At 36.3% G+C, this 18037-nt stretch overlaps 1 protein-coding gene across 2 annotated transcripts in view; it reads left to right on the forward strand.

Moving 5' to 3' along the window:
* LOC129724075 (zinc finger protein jing homolog) overlaps positions 1-18037 on the forward strand; it is a 283694-nt gene that overhangs the window by 202691 nt on the left and 62966 nt on the right. The window contains exon 2 of one of the 2 annotated variants that reach the window (XM_055678681.1): positions 5281-5515. The exons of the other annotated variant lie outside the window; for it this stretch is intronic. The gene's annotated coding sequence lies outside the window, so the exon portion shown is untranslated. The remainder of the gene's footprint in view (positions 1-5280; positions 5516-18037) is intronic. 2 annotated transcript variants of the gene reach the window in all.

Below are 18037 nucleotides of genomic sequence, written 5' to 3' on the forward strand. Positions count from 1 at the left end.
CACTCAACTCTGTAAAGTGAATTCTTATTTGGTAAAAAATGATCATATGAGATGCATGAAATGCGCCTATGTGTACAAATCTGGACGCCATATACGTGCATTGTAAAAAAAAAGTCTTACGATTTTGTATAACTTCGCAGGCTATTTCAAATGGCCTCATTTTAAACTTCAAATTGCATTCTATACGACTTAGAGGAATGACGCGTTTTACAATTTTATATGACACGATAAATTACTTCATATATAACCTGATATTGCGTCTTATAGGATTTAAATTTTATACGATATAAGCAAATTTTATATTGCATCTTAAGTAATTCTAAACTTGACATGCACATTTGGGCGACTTAGAATTAACATTCTTTTACGACTTCTGGTTTGCTGGGAAGTGTTTCAAAATGATTAAAAATTTTAGCACAATGGTACTAGAAAAGAAATGAAATTTCAAGTAGAAATTTGTTTCATTAATCTTATAAACTATACTCTCATATTCAACAACTAGTTTTAAAATAACAACGAAAATTAATATATTTAATCATATTTATTTTCCTTCCACGACTTTTAGTACACTAATTTTTGGAAAAAACACAAATTTTCGGTCATTTTTTTCGGGATAACACCAGATCTCAACGTTTTCTGCATTTTAAGTCATTTGGAATCGATTTTTTTTTTCGATTTTCCCAATGGTTTCCCTCTTGGTAGATTTTCCTGGGTCAAAGAATCACAGTTTTGAGTGCTTTGATAAACCCCTAAACCATGTTCTATTGAGCTGAAATTTTTTACGGGTCATTTTTTGGGACCAAGAACAAAACATACATGGTCGGTTTTGGAAACTTGATAACTCCTTTCGCTGTCAACCTAATCAACATAGGTTTGCAGTAAAACAAAATGTTCACCACATGTTCTAGGTGATGACACCCCGTTAAGCATACAGACGCGAGGCATACGGACACGAGGCATATAGTCGCGAGGCAGAATGGAGCCGAGGCCGAATGGACGCAAGACCGAATGGACGCAAGGCCGAGGGAAAGAAACTCTGTTTGAGTAGACCGAGCAAACCAGTAGATCAGTCGTTTGTGTGTGAGAAACCGCCGCTTCCGATGGCGGGTCGGCGGCCGGCTCGGACTGCGGGAACTACGGTGGCTTGGCGCCGCCTCGTTTCCTTGCCCTCGATTATGCGTCTTATGATTTAAAAAAATATGCCCAACTTTAGCTCTTTAGGAATATATTTACATTTGAACTACATACGCAGAGAAGAAAATATCTGAGTTTAGTATGTAATTCATTCAACGACGCTTTTTGTCAACCTTTAAACAAGCAACTTATTTTTCAATAGACATTTTTATGCAACATGGATGTTGCAAATCCGGGACACATAGTCACGATAATAGGATCTCATGCGATCATACAACATCGTATTCGGCCTCGCATCCATTCGGCCTCGCGTCCATTTGGCCTCGCGTCCGTTCGGCCTCGCGTCCGTTATGCCTTGTGACAGTATGTCTCGTATCCATTATGCCTCACATCCATTATGCCTCGCGTCTGTATGCCTAGCATACTATGCCTTACATCCATATGCCTAGTGTCCCGTTCCCGTTCTAGGTAGTCGATGAATATGGGTCATTCCATACGAAGTGACCACGAAAAAGCACAAACTTGGACACGACCATCACAGATTTTGCTCAAAGTTGGGGGAATTATTCATCTACTGTCACTTTGGAAAAATCCCAATTTTGGTGTCGATTGGAATACCCCCCGCTCTGTAGGACCCCCTCTTTATTGTAAAGTCACGCATTTTTTGTTAAAAATCTCTTTTCTCTTTTTATTACCATTCATAGACGTAAGATGTCCAAAAAATACTGATAGATGATTTTTTAAGAAAATAAGCCAAGGAATCCAAAAAAAAATATAAGTTTTGACCGGAAGTGTTGCCAGATAAATTATTTTTGTAATTGAAAACAAAATTTACATTTTCCGGCAAATGCAGCCATTTTGATTTTGAGTTTGATAATTTCATCGTGTTCCTTGGGAAATTTTACATAAGAAACAACTATCATCCCGAGATATTATGAGCCAATTTCTAGATATAACATTTTTACGAAAATAGTTGTTAATTTCGTTATTAATTTATTTTATAATTTATTGATGTAAGACACTCGAAAAATAGTGATAGGTGAATTTTGAAGAAAATAAACCAAGGAATCCAGAAAAAAATATTGTTTTTGACTGGAAGTGTTGCCAGATAGATTCTTTTTGTATTTTAAAACTAAATTCGCATTTTTCGGCAAATGCAGCTAAATTTATTTTAAATTTGATGGTTTCAACGTACGTCTCGACATCTTACGTCTATTAATTGTAAGGGAAAGAGAAAAGAGATTTTGAACAAAAAACGCGTGACTTTGCAATAAAGAGGGGGGTCCCACAGAGCGGGGGGTATTCCAATCGACACCAAAATTGGGATTTTTCCAAAGTGATAGTAGGTGAATAATTCCCTCAACTTTGAGCAAAATCTGTGATGGTCGTGTCCAAGTGGCATGTACACTTCGTATAGAATGACCCATATTATACCATGTGCATCCCAAAAAACGGAGGTCTTATCCTTAACATCCAAATTTACTACACCAACGACAAACTTCCGTTTTCGGAGGAGCTTAACATATCAGCATCCATGATTGTTTAGAATTTTTTCCTATTAAAAAATGTTTGATCATGCTGCAACAATCATAGCTTGTGAAAAAATAGACGAATTGTCTTGGAATTTCACCGTTGGTCATGGCTAGAAGAGATCGTTAGAGTCCGCAGTATCGTAACGGTAGCTCAATGATTTTGTTTATGATTCTTTAAACTGACTTCGAAATCTGTGTCGCAGAAACAAATCGGAATGCAGACTTTGGTTGACTCCAACCAAAAATGTTTAACTTTTTACTTGTTAAAACCGACAATCGCAGTTCGACCACGACGAAAACATGAAATCAATTTACTTCTTTTTGCCATTAATTGTAGCGTCATTTATGAAGGCACACTCTCTTCCACATCTATCTCTCATTCGGAAATTGCCTTCAAAACTTTTTTTTTGCCATATGTTGACTTTGTCATTCTTCAAAAATGCTCTGGAAAGGCAAGCTTAAACTGCGATTAAATATTCCTGTCCTGCGAGTTGACGGAAGTCAGCTTTTGCGTACGTTTCGTCATTCATCGGTTGGTTGACATTTGCTTCTAATTGAGATTTCGGTTTAAATAACATATATAACCTTAAATGTTTCGTGGTTTTCTGGTCTAAACAGACTGACATTTGGGTGTTTTAGTGATACGCTAGCGTTTGAATTCTGCCGAATTTCTCTCAGTGTTTTCTAACTTAGTTCTTTGCTCAGATGTGCAATTGTGGAGTAGAATTTCGAGCGAAAAATGGCATTTTACGAATTGTGGTCGTCGCCCAAAATCAGTTTTCCAACTTATTTTTCCTAGGCAGATTTACACAATTCTTACCTAAATCAATAGTAATAAAACATAAACAAATAATTTCCACACCTGATACATGCTGAAGTGATTTCGAACAATCCAATATAGAACTTCACCAACAGAAAAAAAACGTTTGCTCAAACTTTTCAACCCCACTTAAAGCTTCATTTTTCGAGTTTCCTTTTTTCAATATCCATCGCTCTTGAAAGCCATCAGGATGAGTTTATCGAACTTTCATCCCATCCCCTTCCATCACCCCTGGAGCTGGAGTGTGTGATAGCAGTACAACTCTTCTGCTCTGCGGAATGTCTTCCAGGGGGGATGGCAGTCATCCCAACCCGAAAGCAGCCCACAGCAGCGGGCTGTTGGGAGGGCTGCTTCCTGTGATGATTCCTCCAACTGTGTTCCTTCTTCCTCCAACTGTGGCTGTTCGTGCATTGTGTACCGACCGGAACCGAGTACTGCCATGCGCACTTCTGCTGTACACAACCCGCTGGGATGTGACGGCACTCAGCAAACGCCACCTAGCACGCGGAACAAACACAGCGACGCGCACGTAAACGGACACCACAAATACCTGTGCATTGACATGGCGTGTCGGCTGTCGTCGTCTGCCGAATGAAACAGGAAGCGGAAAGCACCGGATCCTGTCTTCCTGTTATCACTGGTGACGTCGCGGGTGTATGCTGAGCACGTTCACGTCGGCTGATAGGGTGGTTCAAAGGTTGCAAAAATATGACCGGATGGAGGAGAATGGCAAAAAACTGAATTTCAACATGATCTTATCTAACAATCGTTTACAATATTTCACCTTCAGCGCAATAAAGTGAAATTTATTGAATTTTGATTCCATTTTCAAATTCGAATCATTCTAAGAGATCGCCGTGCTGCTTCCGGAAATTGGGCCGCTTGTCCTCTTATGTTGAACACAGTGCGGTGCAAATGCGCGTGCTGAATGCTGAATTGGAAAAATTGTTGAAACTGTTTTTTTTTAACAGCGGGTGTTTTTTTTAATGTGCAATTTCAATCTGGTGTGAGTGGTATTCTACTCCTCTTACCAACAGTAGTGTATTCACGAGAACGGACGGAGCTGCTGCCAATAAGAAGTGGCAGGGGTTATGGCTTTTTAAGTATCGCTATCGGGAGCTCGACGATCGAACTTCCGTGAGTGAAGCACATGGGGGGGTGGGAGGGTGCGACACAAAATAGGTGTGCAAAACGTTGGAGGAAATGACTTTTTTTCGCTAGCAATGTGCCAAGTGGATCAAGAAAAACGAGAATACAAACGATGTAGCGTTGTTGCCTATGCTGTTCCACAAATCGATTGCCAGCTATGTACTTGTGGCGATTTATATCATTGTTATTAGGGATATGTTTGCTTCTTTTTATCCACGATTGTACACGGACAAATCAGTCTAGCATCTGTCCTAGTTTCGAACCTATCAGTCTAAAATATGGCATTTGAAGGTGCCCAACAATTATTTATAAGTGAAGTAAATTTTTATTTCGCTTAAACACAATTGGTTTATTGGATAGTTAAGTATTGAAAATTCTGTTGTTAATTTCAATAACACATCTAATCGCCATAGAAAATTCGAAGAAACTCTGGAAACATAAACATACGAATCTAGTGCACTGAAGTTTTTTTATGCAGATTTTTTTTAGATTGGCGCATTTTCCACTGCTCTGATTTTAACACGATTTCCGCTGCATCTGCATAAAAGAATCCAGTGTGCTCCGTTATCTTCCTTCATCAAGATCATTTTTTAGTGACCAGGCATCTCTAATATGTCCTGTTTTACTGCTATTTGTTCTCCACAGAGACAAACAAGTTTCACAAACCAGAGATTAGAGTAAGACTGCATGTTGACTGGCTCACGGGACGCACGGAGTCCAGCGGCAACCTGTGCTGGGTATTTCGGCTGAACCGCAGCGGGTACTCTGGATCCTAGCAAACAGCACTCCCGAACACTGCCTTATCAGCAGGGCAACCGGTATCAAGAGATGGTATAAAACCGTTTGATGTGATACGTATAGGAAAAGCGTGATCAATGCGGTGAGAGAGTTCCGTTTTATATATAATGTTTCATATCCACCCGTCTTTTAGGTATTGCTTATTTTTGGTTTATTTTCGGCTTGAACAATGTTCATACTAATGTCTGGGTTTAATGGGTTTATTTAACTGTAAACATTGGTATGACAATGAAAGTATTTTAATTTCTCTTTAAGTTTGAGAGAACTCTTCAAAATTCTATTATTATCGAAAGTCGCAAAACGTCTCGCCCTTTCGATTCTTCTTATTCTGGAAAATTGAACACTATTTTAAAAAATCATTTTCGATTTGGCTAAATTATCAGGGATTTTTCAATAATTTTTTTTCTTATAAGAATATTGTCATCCTAATGTATGCATATCTAGGTGGATAAGTATTTGCGTGTGCATGCTTATAGTATATTCTGTGTCAAATGGTTTAATCTTTCAATTCTATCATCTAACTCTGGATCTATCATCTAACTGGAAATTATCGTCATTGTTGATCATTTCTCTACTGTCGCCATTGTCACACATTTTCACTGTTTTAACATCCGCATCGAAACCATTAAAAATAGTTAAACAAAAAGTAGTATCTAATCTTTTCTGTAGTCATGCTTTGTATGCGAACACTTTCAAAAACGGTTACACTTCAAAACACAAAGACATGTTTTGCAATTACCAAGTTCAACACTCGAATTCAGCATTTTGTTGTTAGTTCTAAAGTAGAAAATTTGACTTTAGAGATGTACATAGAAGGATTAAAAGATAAATTATTGTCCATCTAAGTGTAGTTACGGAACATCAACCCCATCATAGTGTGAGACTTGAAAGCAAAAATGGTTAGCTAAATTACCTCTGCAAGCACTATTGAGAAGATCTTAACTTATTCCCGGCGGAGAGAAATCATTTTTTACCTCAAAAAATGAGCTTCAAACACTTATTACTCAACGATTGACAAAAACTATATTGCATATTTAAGATTATTTTGTTCTCTAACCACACTGAATAGTTTCACCGTGCAAATTTTCAAGTATAACTGTTAAACTTAAATCAAAGTTTGAATGTCAGGTGATGCCATATGGCATCGCCCGCCGGGAATGGGTTTAATTAATATCTTGTACAAGACTGGACTAAAGCTTGAGCTTTAAATTACCACCTTGAGCTCTGACAGAGAATCTATCAGACTTTGAGTTCCTTCGATCAGTTAAATAATTTTTGAAATTTTTGTTTATAAGAATAGGAAAATTAAAAGTTAACCATTTTACAATCAAATCATTATACTGAACATTGTCGATTGCTATATCTATATCTACAAGAGCTGCTCCAGTGGAATAATTTTCACATTTATTAGCTCGTATCATGCTAGTAATTCTGAATAATTAATGAGCTGCAAAAAAAAAAACAGAATTTAAAATATGCACACTCTCAAACTACTTGTCAAGTCTATGAGCTTTTTGTTCATTAGTCACAAATAATTTGGTTTTAGCGTTCGCCTCAAGAATCTCAACATTTTATAAAAAGGCTTTGAATATGGTTTTGATTTTTCAAGCTTAGTCCCAAAATTTTGATTTCTCATTATTCTCAATACCAAATCGATAGTAGCTGGTGTGTTGCACAGAACGAAAATACATATGATGGAAGTAAAATATAATATCATCTTGAGGAACAATTTATATTAAAATTTAGCCCTAGGAATGATCCAGATATCGTTTTTTGCGAAAAAATTACTTAAATGTACTTAAACATTAGAAGAAAATGTAGATTTGTTTTTAAATTTTAAAATAATTACCCTTGCAGGGTTGTTACAGTCGGCGCGGATTTCGCGTTTTTTGCGGATTTTGCGTTTTTTGCGGATTTGGCGCGTTTTTACTACTCCATGGCGCGGATTTTGCGGAAAGCCTTGCAACCTTGTTTTCAATTACCTAAAAATTAGGATATCGACTGATGAGCTGGCAGCACCCTTTCAGAGTTCTATGAAATATGGTGGGTGCCAATCACTTGTATGTGAAAAAAGTAATCGAAAACTTTAGGAAAAAAAACCCCATACAAAATGTAAACCTGCCCGAAAACACCCTGTGCGAAATTTCAGGTCAGTTGGATTCAAAATGGGGTGGCGCAAAACGAAGTTAGACCTTGAGAAATCCGAAAAATCATAAAAATCATGATTATTTTCAGATAATACCAGATCTCGACGTTTTATGCATTTATAAGCTATCTGACACCAAAAAATTTTCGAAAACCGAAATTTCATGCAGCCAACCCCTCTTGGGTTTCGATTTTTCACTAGGTGTTTTTTCGGGCAGGTGAAAATTTTGTATATGGTTTCTTAAAATTACCATTTTGGTTGGCATACTATTTTTTATTACTATTTTTTAGAAATTATCTAGACTTACATTCAAAGAGAACTGAAGTTTTTTGTAAATCGATATATCTGAATAATGACAAGAGAAAAAAGTCGTCAAAGAATAACTTTGAGAAACATGTTTGAATTTCCATTTAAAAATATTGATAAAAATAAATAATTGAGATACTACAAAAACAAAATTTTATCGTAACCGTTATGTGCTCGACAATAAAACACCCTTACGTGCCCCCAAAATGGTCCTTCCCGAAAAGATTCTACTGGGGCTTCACTAATAACATAACTCTTTGGATGTTATTTGGTGGTCCTGAATAGATTCAAAATGGCAATTGTGGTCGATTTACGGCCTATGAATGTCATCCCGGCTCCGGAAATACTCATATTGGGTGGTATTTGGCCATTTTTGGCTGATTTTCGTGAACCGGAAGTTGCCACCTTGGATTTCAAAACGACGTCTAGGGTCGATTTCAGGTCATCCTGATTTCGGAAATACCCATAACCGTATATATTACTTGTTAACAAGTTTTGAAATCACATGCGTCTCATCGACGTGACAAGAATTAGAGAAAAGTTGCCAAGGGCTGGCGTATAGAAAACCGTCTGAAATTCATTGATTATTCATTGAAACTCTTCTGGTCATTTCAACATGGTCACTAGACTGGGACACGGTTATATGGGAAAAAAGAGATGGTGTTATTTTTTCACTCCCATGCACTTTTCGTGTTCCTTATGGGTCCTATACCAACTATGTAACTTTTCAGATCGATCGGTGAAACGCCCGATTTGCGCCCGATTTTTAAAGCTTCTATACGATTTTATATGGGAAAAACCACTTTTCAAAACTTTTTCTATAGAGATGTCCAGTTTGCTCCTAAAAATATATCAATACATGATATTTATAGGAAATTTTCCTGGGAAAACTCTTCTGAAGACCGCAAGGCGCTACCCTGCTTGTGAAAAAAGATATTCACCCCGAACTGATTAAATGTCTGACGAACGGCTCACCATTGAATTTTACTAGCAATACTGCTGCAGCAGAAATGATATCGCTTAAATTTATCTTGGAGGCTTCCCCGAAGATACTATGAGCAAAAATCACACTTTGAAAATAAATTCCACGCGAAATTATTTCACATACTTAAGCAAGTTTGCAATAGCAGCATGCTGTAGCAGTGTTGCTGGAAAATTTCAATGGCGAGCCGTCCGTCAAACATTCAATCAGTTTGGGGTGAATAGCTGTTTCTACAAGCATTGTAGCGCTTTACGGTCTCCAAAAGAATTTTTCCCAGAAAAATATCCTACTAATATCATGTATTGATATTTTTTTAAGAGCCAACTTGACATCTCTAGAGAAAAAGTATTGAAAAAGTGGATTTTCCCATTTAAAATCGTATGGAAACTTTAAAATTCGGGCGCAAATCGGGCGTTTCACCGATCGATCTAAAAAGTTACACAGTTGTTATGGGACCCATAAGGAACACGAAAAGAGCATGAGAGCTAACATTTATTTTTTGTCCCACCCTAATGGTCACTCTTTTGAAAAGAAAAGTTTTTCTAACAAAAATTTCTCTATTTGAAAATCTTAAATTTGTTCAAAATGCAAATTTCCAATATTGTTGGTGTTTTATTTTTTCTTAATTTCAAACTGTTTGTTTAGGTACAAAAGTAAACAAAGCTACCAACGCAAAGCATAGCAAAGCCTTGGTGCTACAATTCGATTCGAAACTTGACCTTCTGTTTATTATACACAGACTTCGCAGCCGACTGTTAAGTGTACAGGGCAATTGCGGGGCTAGCGTTACGATCCTACTGACACTAACAGTCTTTCCCGTGCCGAGACTCGAGCCTACGACAACTGGCTTGTTAGGCCAGCATTGTACCTTGAGACGCCTACTTAGCAGTTGCATCAAATCGTCGTTTGAATCTTTGTTTTCAAAAATGTTTACGTACATTAATAATCAGGGTGGCCACTCTACCGGGAAAAGCGGAAAAAGTCGGGAATTTCAAATCACCGGAAAAAAGACGGGAAAAGCGGGAAATTAGGCTTCACATCAGGAAAATCATCCTCCTGCATGTCTTCTACTAATGTTGCCAATGAACGAGTTGTAGCAAACTAATTCCTAGATCTGGAAAATATATACATTGGATTAAAAAAGAAAATGATTTATTTTTTAATTATTATTCTTTTTTTTTCCAAATTATAACGATCTAAAATTGATGTCATTGAAAAACTATTTTGGCAATACAATTTTTTGATATATCTTAGAATTTTCAAGACGATTTCGTTAGGACGTGTTGTATAATGTTTCAAAAAAGGGCCTCCAATTTATCGAATTCCTGAAAAACTGTCAATCTTTCGTTTAGAAATGTATTAAAATTGCTTTTTACGCAGTTTTTGGTTTGGTTTTTCTTTTTTCACGTCTTTTTTTAATGCGAATTTCGGAATTTCCGTGGTTTATCATGCGGATTTCCAGGAAAAGTCGCGTTTTTACACCGATTGTTTCAAATAATATTCTTTTCAAATTGCTTATTCAGAGTGTCGGTTGAATTTATTTTACGGATTTCAGAGAATTTCTCAAATATTTAATTGGTCCCAAGAACGAAACTTTTCGGAAAAAAATTATGTTCCGAGATGACAGATCTCAACGTTTTATGAATTTCCAACATATTTACCATAAAAAAAATAATTTTAACAGTTTTATGTGAATTTTTTCATTGGTCACTTTGAGGCTTTTCTCCCCGATCGATGTTCGTTTGAGAACAAATTTTGCATGGGAAGATAAAACTTCTAAGCTATAATTTAAAACGATCGATGTTTAATTTTTTTCCATACATTCCATTGGCATTCAAGAGCAGATTGACAAAGAGTAAAAAAAATGATTTATTTTTTAATTATTATTCTTTTTTTTTCCAAATTATAACGATCTAAAATTGATGTCATTGAAAAACTATTTTGGCAATACAATTTTTTGATATATCTTAGAATTTTCAATACGATTTCGTTAGGACGTGTTGTATAATGTTTCAAAAAAGGGCCTCAAATTTATCGAATTCCTGAAAAACTGTCAATCTTTCTTTTAGAAATGTTTTAAAATTGCTTTTTACGCAGTTTTTGGTTTGGTTTTTCTTTTTTCACGTCTTTTTTTTAATGCGAATTTCGGAATTTCCGTGGTTTATCATGCGGATTTCCAGGAAAAGTCGCGTTTTTACACCGATTGTTTCAAATAATATTCTTTTCAAATTGCTTATTCAGAGTGTCGGTTGAATTTATTTTACGGATTTCAGAGAATTTCTCAAATATTTAATTGGTCCCAAGATCGAAACTTTTCGGAAAAAAATTATGTTCCGAGATGACAGATCTCAACGTTTTATGAATTTCCAACATATTTACCATAAAAAAAATAATTTTAACAGTTTCATGTGAATTTTTTCATTGGTCACTTTGAGGCTTTTCTCCCCGATCGATGTTCGTTTGAGAACAAATTTTGCATGGGAAGATAAAACTTCTAAGCTATAATTTAAAACGATCGATGTTTAATTTTTTTTCCATACATTCCATGGGCATTCATGTCAACGATTTTTAGATAAAAAGGGCGCAAGTTGTGCAGGTTTCCATGAAGGTACTCGCTAAAGTCGATAAACAGTTAAAGGAAGAAAAATTTTTGAAGGAGAAATATTTTTCACAGTTTTAATGACACTATTCTCGCAAAGATATATATATATATATATATATATATATATATATATATATATATATATATATATATATATATATATATATATATATATATATATATATATATATATATATATATATATATATAAACATGTAAAATTGATGTTTTTCACATATTTTTTGAAAATAAAGCCCCGAGAAAATTTAAAACCTATCATCAGGAATACCGGGAAAAAGGCGGGGAATCGAAAATTGATTTTGAGTGGTCACTCTGCATTGAAAAACTTTTACTTGAGACTATTTTATGTTTCTACAGAGGATGTTGTTCAGACTTTCCGAAAAACATTTTTAATGGCGTTCAACTTATGTTTGAATGTTAGACCTGAATTCGAGTTGAGGGATTTTTCTACTTTTTCGAGTTTGGCGCTATACGTGAGTTACATATACCTAATCGTATTAATAACCTTTTTTTCCAGCTAAAACCTATCTCGTCCTTTCGAATTATTTTCAACAAGATTTTTTGCAAATTTTAATAAACTTGCTCTCGTTTGCAGCTCACGAAGATTATCAATTACTTATTGAATGTTCCGACAATATACGGGTTTAAATGGTTATCCATCACTTTCCAAATCTCGTCATTCAATTCTCATTTTTTATGTCTAACTTACTGCCCATAAACGCATAAGAGTCACACTGCCAAAAACGTACAACTGAGTAAAACACAGTAGATGCAGGTAAACCATAGTATTTTTTCCTTTCTATGGATTCAATCAAAGAAACAAAAATTTAAAATAAGCATTCATCCGAGGTAAATAAATTTGTACAAAATACTTTTATATGCAATAAGGTTATTGTTGCTCCGATCAGTATACTTTATTTAGTCTTTTAATGAAAGTTACCATGATTTTCTGCTAATTGGTTTTAGCTCTGAGCCTGTTATGCGTTTATTCGTAACGTGGGACTGACCAAAATCAATATTTTTTTCATCATTTTAGCAACAAACCTAACTTTTGTCGTAAATTTTCGAGAGCACACGTAATGTAAAGATGTTTCTAAGGTTTATCTCAAAAGTGATGAAAACTCACATGAAACTGTTATGCATTTATGGGCAGCTTATGTCTCACAGGAATTTTACTCGTCATAATCATACTCTTTTCAACGAGAGAAAATCGCGAGAGAAAAAATCAGTGCTACGTACATTTTACATTTGTATATAAGAATTTCCAAACAACATTTTTGGTCAGCATCATTCCTAAACATGGCCGCAGTAAGTCAACTGTCCTGCGTTTGAAGCTAAATACAAACAAGTTATACATATCAGCATGACATTTTAAAGATGGTATTGATTTTACCAAGTTGAATCATAAGTTTTTATTAGTTTTTTTTTTCGGCGCGGATTTAGTTTTCACGGCGCGGATCCAAAAGCCCGTGGCGCGGATTTTGCGGATTCAAAATTAAGGTTTCTGTAACCCTGCCCTTGTTACAGTTAAAATATAATAAATGTATCACTAAGGAAGTTCCAGTTTTCTGGCTGTTTTCGCCGTGTGATTTTTGTTTCATAACAATCAGTTGGCTATTCAACGCTGTAAAACTTCCTACTATAGCAGCTCTATATTTGTATTCTATTCCAAACAATTTACAAACTATGAACTCAAAAATAGGTTTTGAGAGGGAATGTGTAGAGTATTTTAATAATTTATTGTAGAAGCTTCGCACTGATACAATATTCGTTTATTTTCGTACTCCTTTCTGCCGGTATTTTCAGAACCAGGAAACGAAAGACTTTTGTATTAAGGTTGTTAATAAACATCTTATATAATAAAAAAAAAGTTGGAGTCCGCAAATTACGATTTTACTCAAGCACGAATCAGCGGATCGACGTGAAAATTTGTGTGTAAGGGTTTCTGGAATCGAGGAAGGTTATTATGCTGGTTTAAGCCCCTCCCCCATTATCTGGAAGGAAGGGTTGCCATACAAATTAAACACAAATTTCTGCATAACTCTAGAACTAATCAAGCAAATGGAACCAAATTTGGCACGTAGAATTTTTTGGGAACAGAGAATATTCCTACGGTGATACGACACCCCTCCCTTCTCTGAAAGGGAGAGGTTTCATACATGAGCATGAGCATGATTGACTGCCCGCGGTTGCTACTCCGTTATTGCCAGATCAGCTGTAATTACACAGAGAACCAACGGATGATGCTTGGGACTAACATTCATCCTCAATGTGTAAAAACTGATGACCTAAATCTTTATTTCAGGCAATACCAGCGCCGGCCGCATCCGAATGCAGGTCAAAGGAAGAGTTTGTATAGGAATATGTTGAATGATAATTGCTTTATTGGAAGCCTCTGAAAGGGAGAGGTTTCATACAAACGAAATACAAATTTTCGCATAACTCATGAACTAATCAAGTAAATGAACCAAATTTAGCATATGGAAGTTTTTATAAGTAGGAAATATTACTATAGTAATTTGACACCTCTCCCTTTTCTAGAAGCGAGGGTTCCCTTACAAAAGTAACACAAGTTTCTGCTTTACTCGAGAACTAATCAAGTAAACGGAACCAAATTTGACATGTGGTGGTTTTTGGGAGCAAGAAAAATTTAAGTGGTATTTTGAGACCCCTCTCTCCTCTGCAAGGGGAGGGCTTTCATACAAATGAAACACAAATATTTGCAAAACTCGAGAACTTATCAAGCGAATGGAATCATATTTGATATGAGGCGGTTTCAGGGGACAAGATATGTTTTTATTATGGTTTGATACCTCTCGTTCCTCAAAAAGGGATGGCTTCCATAAAAATGACACCAATTTCTACATAACTTTAGAACCAATAAAGCAAATAGAACTAAATTTGGAATGTGAATACTTTAGAGTGCGAGAAATGTTTCTATAATGATTTGACACCTCTTCCTACTTTGGAAGAGAGGTGAGTCTAACACTAATGAAACACATATTTTAACCTTTTCCGGACAACAGCTTTAAATAAACGAAATGATGCACAGAAGCCAAAAATTGACCCCAGAAACCATTTTGAATATTGAGATGGTGATTTGCCTTTTAGGTTTGAACGTATCTAATATCAGATTCGTCCTGCGTCCTTTGAAAGTACGTGAAATCAATTGGAATTTCCCATGTTTAAAATTCATTGAATATGAAAAAATGGTCGGAACGAAGTTTGCCGAGATAGCAGTTATAAATAAATAAATAATGAATATGTCAAATGGTTTTCTTTACATAATTTAGATCCCATTGACGGGTTGATCGTCGTACAGTGGAACGAGTACGAGTATCAAGATTAGTGGGACATCAGTGTTCATAGCGATACGCATGATTTAAACGTGTTGATGGCTTCTTAGTTTCGCATGTACTTTATTTGGATGGCTAAGTTTTTTGGCTTAAGAGGGTTTACACTGAAATAGAAAAAAAAACTTTTTTATTTCTTGATAAAATGGATAACTTGCTTTGTAAACATTGTAGAAGTAGCTATTATGAATTAATTTGCAATAGACTGAAAATCTCTATCTCCCAATCTGACGAAATTATAAGGCATAGAAGTGAAGAACCCATTTGAAATGTGTTTTACACTATAACTCTCTCATCTTTTAAGATATAATTTTTCGGTCTTCTACAAACTAGCTCAAGATAGTTAATTCTACAATGTTGTCGAAGCAAGTTATCAATTTGATGGAGTAATGACCAATATATTTGTTTTATTGAGCTTTTCCCCCTCCAGCCAATAATATGACCATCCATATAGAGTACTTACCAAATTGAGAATCTATTTGAAGATATCAAAACCTTTAAATCATGCGTATCGTCACAACTGTTTTTAATTTCGTCCCACTATTTTTAATTTCGTCCCACTGTGCGCAGGTGTGAACTTTCAAAACAATCTGCCTGAAGTTCTTGGTGTCACAAATAATGCCTGTCTGTTTCGGACAAAAAGCGACATACACCTCTACGACCGATTTGGTAGGTAGCTAGGAATTTTGAGAGTTTTCTTTTATTATTATTAAACTTAGGAGTAATAGTTACCACAATACATGAAACTTTCTCTATTTTAAAAAGATTTCCATTTTGAGTTGTTTTATTATGAATAATTTGAAAAAGGCAAAAATATTGAACAAATTTTCACTGCAAACGCTAGAGTTAGCAGAGTTAGAAATCTCCCTCTTATTCCTCATAGCGATGCGTGTTTTTTATCCAATAGGAAAGAAAGTTAAATAAAAAAAAAATCTTGAAAAAGACTGATGTACTGTCCAAAAACACAAATTTTTGAAGCTGTAGGCAGTCAGAGATCAAAACACAAGCAACAATCTCGATCGCAATTGTACTTTAAATGGTTCATTCGGAGAACCCATTTTTTAATCACTTGTGACGAGTCATGCATTCGGTATGTGGCGAATAACATTCCTAATGTTTGTTCCCAGCTCTTGAATCAAAGTAGGTTTGCCTGCATAGATTTTTTTTTTCACACAGCTCCAAAGAAAAATGTCTATAGATGCGAAATCGCGGGTTTCAGATGGCAGATTCAACGGTCCGGAGCGTGGAATTTACGGCATACCAAATCGATTTGAAGACATCAAGACAGTTGTGTCAGTCAGATTATAGTCAAGGACCTTCAAAAAAATGTCAACACATTGTTATTGAAATTCTCTGTTGAAAGTGTAACCCTTATCAAGCTACGAATACGTAAGAAATTTCTTTCGAAAGAGAACAAGCTTTGAGCTCCAATCACGTTTCTTTCCTTTTTGGGAGAAAAAGAAATATCTAACGACATTCCATCTCTCATCAGTTCAATATTAGCAGTATTGTCGCAAAGCACGATTTTTGCTTTAACGCACTTTTGCCGCTGAGTACAAACGTGATTTTGGTCCTTCAGATTTTATGATTCCTTTTTTAGATTGATACTCGTATAGATCGATAACCTACAAAGTTCCCGGTCGAATTGCGAAGAAAAGTAGTAATAGTAGTACTCAGGCTTGGTTTTGTTTCAGTTTGCTGTAACACTACTTATAGTGTTGTAAAATATAAATTAAAGTGTGTGAAAATTACAACCAGCAATTTCATCGTTAGAAGGGGACTATCGTATTTCGGACTGCCAAAAGCCGTATCGCTGAATGAATAGCTCAAACATAACTTTAGATTACGTTGTAGGTTTGCAAATTTCCTCTCATTAGCAGCCCACAAAACAACATTGAGCTAGTAATGAGTTTTAACCTGTCTACGTGTGTGTGTGGGCAGTTTACCCTATAATTGGTTTTAATCGTTTGCTTCCTGCCCCTTGGACGGACGCTGCTAGCTGCTATAGGTAGCATTGGTCTTTGCGGTTGCCTCTCTCATCTTCGTGACGTCGGTTCAACCCGGCACTGCCTTTTCATGCCCAAATGAGTCCGAACTCGCAAATGTTGCATTTTTAAAATCGTGTTCGTTTAATTTTTTTTGGCACGACAAAGTCGGCAGTCAGCAGCAAAACCATAAGCGTCAGTTGAACTGTGATGGTTGCATTTTTTTGCTGCAGTTGCTTTTTAACACAAACACGTAAGTTCGAACAGACGAACGAGCAAGGAAATAATAATAACAAAAATTGGGAAACCTTGGAATTGCCATTGTACTTTGCACGGTAATGGCAGATGGCTTGGCGATGTGGTTTAGCATTCTATGAACTATTTTCGATTTATTTGGATTATGTTGAAAGGATTCATTCACATTATTCATGCTGGGCGTTCATATGGTTTTTGCGACTCATAACGAAATACTTTGTTTAAATCGTTAAGAAGTGGTAAAACAATTTTGTTAACAATTGAAACTGTTACTCGAAGGTTTCATTCAGTAGAACACTTACCCCTGTAATTGGAGGTAATTTGAGAATCGAATGCTAGTTCAGATATCTGTGCTTCGTAATCGTGCTCATGACGACATTCCTGAACTCAGTGATCGCAATTATCCGAACGCACCGCAAATTAAAATGCACCACGCGCGCTGCCTAGTGCAAGTATAGCTGAGGTACAGGGCGGCGCAATTTGGAAGTTATTTATCCGCAGTTTTAAACCACCGCCGCCGGCCGGACACGCGAAACGTTGCCAAAGTAGACCCTGATTGCAGTCTGTGCGGGCCATGGCCGTCCCTGACTGCGTTGGTCAAGGTGGCGCGGCTTACGGCTGCCACCACACACCACCAGCCTAGCCCCTGGTCTGTTCGCTGAAAACGATGGCGAAGGCCAATGACCTGCATTTGCTGAATGCTCCGTACGCACACACAGGCAGGGTAAACCCAATCCACTAACTTACTAGTGGTAGGTCTGTCGGTCTTTGTTCGCATCTGCTTGCTGGCGGACTGTTCAACATGCACGTTTGTGTTTGTGTATCAATGCACACGTTGTGTATCGTGATTTTCGATGTTGTTTATTGTTTTTTTTTTCGCTTTTGCTGTTGACGACGGGTTGGATGCATTTTTTGAGCTGTTTGTTTTTATTTTTATTTTTCGCGAAAAAAAAA

This window comes from Wyeomyia smithii, chromosome 2 (genome assembly GCF_029784165.1).
Source record: "Wyeomyia smithii strain HCP4-BCI-WySm-NY-G18 chromosome 2, ASM2978416v1, whole genome shotgun sequence".
Lineage (NCBI taxonomy): Eukaryota > Metazoa > Arthropoda > Insecta > Diptera > Culicidae > Wyeomyia > Wyeomyia smithii.